Source organism: Gallinula chloropus (genome assembly GCF_964237585.1).
Source record: "Gallinula chloropus genome assembly, chromosome: 30".
Classification (NCBI taxonomy): domain Eukaryota; kingdom Metazoa; phylum Chordata; class Aves; order Gruiformes; family Rallidae; genus Gallinula; species Gallinula chloropus.
Genome location: NC_140115.1, coordinates 2,477,289 through 2,484,650, shown reverse-complemented (window position 1 = coordinate 2,484,650; position 7,362 = coordinate 2,477,289).

Genomic DNA, 7,362 nt, shown 5'->3' with positions numbered 1-7,362 from the left:
TGAGAAACCCACTGGCCCAGGCAGCTGCTGCCATGTGGACACAAGCTCTGCTGCCCAGGAGGGTCCTGTAGTGCAGGGGCTGGCAGATGGCAACGTAGCGGTCATAGGCCATGACAGTGAGAAGGAAGTGCTCTGTGACAATCAAGAATAAAAAGAAAAGTTGTTGAGCCACACATCCTGTGTAGGAAATGGCCCTGGAGTCCCACAAGGAATTGGCCATGGATTTGGGAACAGTGGTGGAGATGTAGGCAAGATCAACAACAGAGAGGTTGAGGAGGAAGAAGTACATGGGGGTGTGGAGGTGGTGGTCACAGGCTATGGTGATGATGATGAGGCCATTGCCCAGGAGAGCAGCCAGGCAGATGCCCAGAAAGAGGCAGAAGTGCAGGAGCTGCAGCTCCCGTGTGTCTGCAAAGGCCAGGAGGAAGAACTGGCTGATGGAGCTGCTATTGGACATCTGCTGGGATCCAATGTGGAGACCTGTCAAAGAATAAAAAGGTAGTGAGATGTTAGGGAACAATTCTTTGAGGGAAACAGTTTCAAATTCACAGTAACTCCCTGTATTCAGGAAGCCTTTTGGCAGGTTCCTTTTGGCAGGTCTCTTTTGTGCTGGCTTGAGCGTGCCACTGCTGGGAGGAGGGTTGGCTGTGGGCTCTGGAGAACTCAGTCCTACCTGGCAGCAGTAAGGAAATAGAAGGATGGCCTGAACTCAGACTAAATCCCCTGTGGATAGGAAGGAGCTGAGGAGTGTTTCTCCTGCCAGAACTCCCTGACATTGCTGCTGCAGTGCCAGTGAAACCTTCCCCTGAGTGCAGAGTGGGAAGAGCTGCTCTGTCCATCAGCCCTGCTCTCAGCTGCCCTGTGCTGGACGCTCTGTGATCACACCCTGCTGTTCCCTGCAGAAGAAACTGGACCCCACAGGGAGCTGAGGAATCCAGTCTCACAGGGCAGAGCTCCAAAACCCTCCTGAGGTCTCATCCTACCCAAGGAGGATCTCAGCTCCCCGCTCCCAGCCAGGGACACACAGGGCTCAGTACAGCTGCCCACACACAGGTGATGAGTGGCATTGCCACAGCCTCTGTGCTGAGATGTCTCCTGCATGGGGCTCCTCTCTGGGGCACAAGAGTCCCTGGGAGAGCGGTGCCATTGTGGGAGGCAGCCTGCAGTCCAGCAGGAGCTGCCTGTAAGTCCACAGCCCTAAAGATTGGGGTCCTGATGTGAGGGTCAGCTCAGTGGCAGCCCCACCAGATCTCCAGGTAATGCTGGGACACAGACAGCAAGGACAGGAGTTTAAACATTGAGAAATGTTCTAGTCAAGGCTGGAAGGACAGGGACAGACAGACAGGCACTCAGGGGTTTCTCCTCATGTGGGTTATGTTGCCAAGGAGAAGACTCAGCCTAAAACACTGAAACTCTGGGTGCTGACTCTATGCTGCGTGGCAGAAACCTGGTGGTTGCTGTAGGAAAGTTTCAGCACTGCTGGGGATGTCAGGGACGTCTCAAATCCCCACTGCCAGGGCATTTCTGGGAGCAGCTCCTTCTCCCTCCCTGACAGTGTCTCTGCTGCCTGGAGCTGTCCCTGCAGATGCTTCTCTTTGCCCATGTCACATCCTGCTCTGTGCTCACAGACCTCATCCAACCTGCCCTGTGCTCAGCTCTGCTCTGCAGACCCCTCCTGGCATCAGGGCACTGCCCCAGGGAACCTCTGTGTGTGCAGGGCTCAGCCCAGGCTCCAACATCTTCAGGAGAATCAAGTTTTCACTGCATATTCTCAAGGGGAGAAACAAGTTCTCATCTACCACACTCAGCACAGCTCCCAGGAGAGGAAAAGTCAAAGCAAAGACTCTGCCTTTGGAGAAACATTCTCTTTGCAATTTCTCAAGGATCAGCTCTGGCTGGGAGCAAAGCTGACCCAGGCAGCACTTTCTTACAGCAGAGGGACCTTACATTGCTCTTCTCTGGTAACTGCTTTAACCCAGAGCTGCTGTCTATATTCCTGTGGAAAGCCCAGCAGGCAGGCTGAGTGCTGACCCTGGCAACAGCAGAGTCCCTGCCCCAGCACACACACCCCTGGGACACAAGGACCAAGCTCGCGAGGACAGCCCTGGGCACCCCTCAGCCATGCCCAGGAGAAGACAGCTTTCCTGCCCTGTCCTTCTTACGGGGCAAAAGGGAATCCCTTCCAAGCAGTACCTTCTGGAGCTATATAGAACCTGTCCTCCTGATAGACCCCACACACTGTCCCATGTCCCAGCTTTAGGAGATCCCTCCAGGAACAGAACCTGCATTGCCCTGCACCCACAGACATACCCCGGACATACTCACAGGTAGAGTGCTGAGGATATTTCTCCTCCAGTGAGTTCTCAGCATCTGTCAGCTCTCTCAGCCTCTCAGGTCTCCCCTTGATGCCTACAGGCAGTGTCCCCAGCCCTGTGCGCTTGGCAGAGGAGCTACTCTGTGGCAGAGCTGTCCCTCATCATTGCTGTAATGTTTCATCAGCTCCCACTGTCCCAGGAGTCCAGCCCAGCTACAGCAGAGGAGCAGGTGAAGGCGTCACGTACTCCTCGGCTCCTCTGAGGTATTCCTGAAGCTCCAGGGAACCAACTTGGAAAGACACTGAAGTCCTCCCTGCCATCTGCTCTCTAGGCTGGGGAGAAATCCTTCTGTCCAGCAGAGTCCTTTCTCCTGATCAAACACGAGCTGGGCAGAAGAATCATGTTTCCTTGTCTTCACATGAGGCAGGAGCCCCAGACAGGAACAGGAAGGGAACTCTTTCCCCTTGGAGAATGTAAAAAGTCTGACAAGTGACTAGAGGCACCTCATCCTTGCTTTGCAGCCCTGGGGCTGAAAGGGGATGCAGCTTGGGCACAGGGCTGCCTCAAACCAAGGGAAGCTGGGATTCCCCTTGCCACAGTTCCAGTAGGCACAAAAGAGGCACCTGCTTCCTGGGAGCTGCTGGACCCAGCGCTCATGGGAAATAATGGGGGGTGGAGGCCAAGAAGGAGGTGTTCAAACACCAACACCCAGTGAAACCTGAGGGGCCAGAAGTGCTCCAGGAGACGTGCAGGGAGATCCAAGGTCAAGGAATCACATAACATTAGGAGTTGGAAGGGACCTCAAAAGGTCATCTAGTCCAACCCCCCTGCCAGAGCAGGATCACCTGGACTAAACCACACAGGAACACATCCAGGTGGGTGTGAATGTCTCCAGAGGAGGAGACTCCACAACCTCTCTGGGCAGTCTGTCCCAGGGCTCTGGCACCCTCACAGTGAAAGAGTTTCTCCTGACATTCACATGGAACTTCCTCTGCTCCATCTTTTACCCATTGACCTCAATAAGGCCACCCCTCAGTCTCCTCTTCTCCAAGCTAACGAGGCCCAGCTCCCTCAGCTCAGAGGAACTGGCCAGCATTGCCCCTCTGCAGAAAGAGGACCAGCTCAGAGGACATTGGGACAGGCTCCTGGAATGGCTGCATGTGAAAGGTGGCCAGGCAGGATCCAAGGATTCCCACAGGGAGGCACATGCCAGGGGCTGGCCTGTCACTGGGAAGCTTGCCCCACCTGGCTCTGGGCCTGTGAACAATGCTGCCTGCGGTGAGAGCGGCACCCCATGGAAGAGACTCCCCTCCAGCTGAGAGAGAAAAAGACCCTTTGGGAGGCCTGGCACATCGACTCTATTTGAGCCCTTGGGAAGGTGGAGGGGAAACAAGAGTATTAGTGGGAGTGGAAATCATTCCTGGCCTAGTCCAAGCCCAGGCATTTCCAGGAGCAGCAGGAGAACACCCAGGGCGGGCCCTGACAAATTGGTTTCGCTTTCTGCCAACCCCCAGTCTGTTCATTCAGACCAGGGCAGTCATTTCACTGCTGCCAAGGGGCAGGAGTGGGCCAAGGAAGGAGGAGGCAGGTGGATATTTCACACCCCATATTACCCCCAAGCTAATGGGATAGTGGGGGAACTAATGGGCTTTTGAAAGGGTTTTTAAAAGCTCACAAGCCACACTGGGCAGAACGTCTCTGGGATGCAGTTCCCCGAGTCAATGATTGCTGGGGAAGAAATGAATGTCCTGACTCAATGCCTTTTGTCCCAAACCCCTAGCTTTAAACTCAAACCCCCACACTCCCAGCAACCCAGAAAAGCCAGTTTTCTCTGCTGTTCTGACAGTCTTGGTAGAAATGCCGACCATTGGGACCATTCCCCTCGTACTGGCTGAGCCCCTCAACAAATACGCTTGGAAAGCAAAAGATGCCCATGGGAAGGAACACAAAGTCAATACAAAGTGGATTATTCCATCCTTCTAATAACAATCTAATTCCGGTTCCTTAAAACAAACCAAGTCCATTTTTCTTTCTTCTTTCCTTTCCAGATGGAATCTCTGACACCTGCTTGAAGGAATAGATGAAGCTGTTAATTGTCTGTATAGTTTAGTTAATAACTGCTTTGTTAATATTTATAGGACGTTTAGCAGACTATCACAAACAATGTATTGGTCAACCATTCTCAACACCTTTAATATCTGGGGAAACTTTTGTGCCCCCCTCTTCAGCCTGGGGTGGCAAAATGGATTTATAACTTTAGGCCAGCAGGTGCCCAATGCTTTTAACCTGACAAATTCTATTGGAATGAGGAAACAAAACCATGGAAAACCCCAATTTCAGAGAAGGGGGAATATTGTCTTAATCAGAAGGACGACAATGGAGGTTTTGTGGGTTGTAGTATGTGTGATTGGACCTTCAGGTGTGGAAATCCTTGTATCTTCCCTGTGTGTCGACCATTAACTGTTCAACTTATAATCACTCTTCCTGTCGAAGGTGGCATGTTACAGTGTATGTTGAGCAACACCACTGATGAGCAAGACTCATCCCTCCATGGCTAAATTGGTCATGGGTCAATGAAACTGGTGATAAAACCCAATTTGATAGCTTTTGGTCTAATACCAATCTTATGGGAGTTGAGAGGGAATCCAAGCCTCTGGTTTGTGGCATAACCTGGTTGGCATAACCAACCAGGAAGTTACCATTCAGTGTAACTATAGGAATCAGTTAGGAGCACAGAGATGCAATCTTTGGATTAATGGAATAAAATCAAATAATCGAATTAAGCATCCTTTGGGCTTATAAAACAACACCATCTATTTTGGAACTCCCTGTAGATCCAAATTAAGGTACAAAGGGAATGGACCATTTGGCTTTAAAAGGTCATTACTGGAATTGTGGCCACCATGCTTATTGAAAATGACCAAATAATTGGAGCAGAGCATGTTACACAGCTTATATACACCCCTTCTTTTTGTTGTTGTTGTTGTTGTTGTTGCCGGACCAAAGTGGAAACAGTTTGGGAATTAAGGTCTATGACGACCTCAGTCGATATCGAGGGTCCATTGGTGTTTCCATAGCAGGTCATTGTGAAGTGTCAGGGTCACAAAGACCAAGAGATACTGCATTAGGAATGGATGGAAGTGAACTGTGTTACTACAGCTTAGACAAACTAGGAGGAAAAAAACCAACAACTAGAAAAGCTACTAAATACGCGCTGGTCCTAATGTGATTTACATGGCCAGCTCTGTGCAGAAGAGGATGAGCAGTTTATTGCTGCTTAGAAACATCCAGTCCTCAATTTCCACACGGCATCCTTGAGCTCCTGGTTCCTCATGCTGTAGATGAAAGGGGTTGACAGCTGGTGGAAACACTGGGTAAAGAAATGCCATTACCAGATGCAGAAGGCAGGCAAACACATCATTTTGAGGATAGTGCTGTGATGCAAGAAGTCAGTGGGAGGACATGTGGATGAGCTGGTGCGTTTGTGCTTGTGGGAACAGCTGGCAAGGTGTGTGAGACAGCAGTACAGGCAGGGACATCGTGGGGTGGGAATGAGGTGGAAAAGCGTGTTGTGTCCCTTCAGCCTACAAGGAAACATGCCCAGGCGTGAGGCTGTGTGGGATGGGCTGTGGTGCGGATGGCCAAGGGTGCCAGCCAGGCTGAAAGGGCCTGATACATCTTTGCCCCCTTGGCTGTTGCTGCTGGCCCTGCCACAGGGGCCTCAGGGAAGACACATTGTCCTCATGGCCATGGAGCATGGCTGACTCCTTGCACCCACCCCCTGTGTCATACCCTTCTCCTTCCCTTGGTGTCACACTCCCTATGTCCCAAGGAAGAGGCCTGAGACACTGCTGAGGGTCAGGATCTCCCTGCCCAGGGGCTGGGGGTCATTTCTGCTTCATCAGACCAAGCCAGGGTGTCCTCAGCATCAGAGCTGCCTGTGCTTTGCCTGGGTTTGTCCTCATGGCCTCCAGTTGTCTGCTCTAAGGAGCCCATGGGGAAGCTTTGTCAGTAATGGTTCCCAGTGGGGCCTGTTAGTGCTTCAAGGTACTTTGGGCATTACTCCCGACTTAACTTCTGGAGAGGTTTCTTCACTGTCCTCCTGGTATCTGAGGTCTCTGCACTCTACTAGAGACACCATGGGGCTCATTAGCATCCAGAAAGCCCTTACAAGCATGTCTATTAACGTAATTTTCTTTCAAAAATTAAGACTTGTATAAGTACTGGGAGAGGTTTCAGTTGGGTGATGAAAAAATGAAAGTAATTTCACAATGGAGGACTTTTTCATAGAAAAAATAATGTTTGTCATTTTTCAGTTCATGGAAGATGTTTTAGCAGCATTTTACAATGGATGCTGGCCTAGAGTTCTCCTAAAGAGTTCTGGACAGGCAGGAAAAGCAGTCTCTTGAGATCCAACCCTGTCTGGTGAACCTTGATCTCCCCCAAGCCCAGTAGTTCTCTCCCTGGCCTCCTGGGACTCCCAACACTTTTCCTCATGTCATCTGTGCTCACAGGCACAGACAGATTTCTCTGACAATAAACAGCAGTTCAACATGATCCAGTTTAATACCCATGAAATCTCTCTCCTCAGCTGCTGCTACGGCCAAGCAGCATGTGAAGGGGGTCAGCTTCCAGAGGAGATTCTCTCCCTGAACAGTTTGAATCACATACATAGAAAGGTCACTTATCAACACCCTGAACTTCTGACAGAACAGTTCATTAGAATTCTGAAAGATGAGATGTTTTCCAACTCTGTGAAGCTGAAAGCATAAACCAGACAGCTGAGTGGCATCTGATGGACCAAAGAGCAACAAGGGGTGGAATCCTGTGAGCAAAGCGAAGTGCGTACGTCCAGCTAGTCTGTTGCAAAGATGTCCTTAGGCATAGTCGTATCATCAGGAGAGGTGGAAACACCTCAGTAATGAGGGAGATGAAGAGACAGACTGGCAGTTATGCAGGTACAGGGGAAAGTGAGTATTTATAGTGCTGCTATCGGTACCAGTCCTGGAAATTCCCAAGTAGTGTCTGCAAAGGCCAGGAGGAGGAA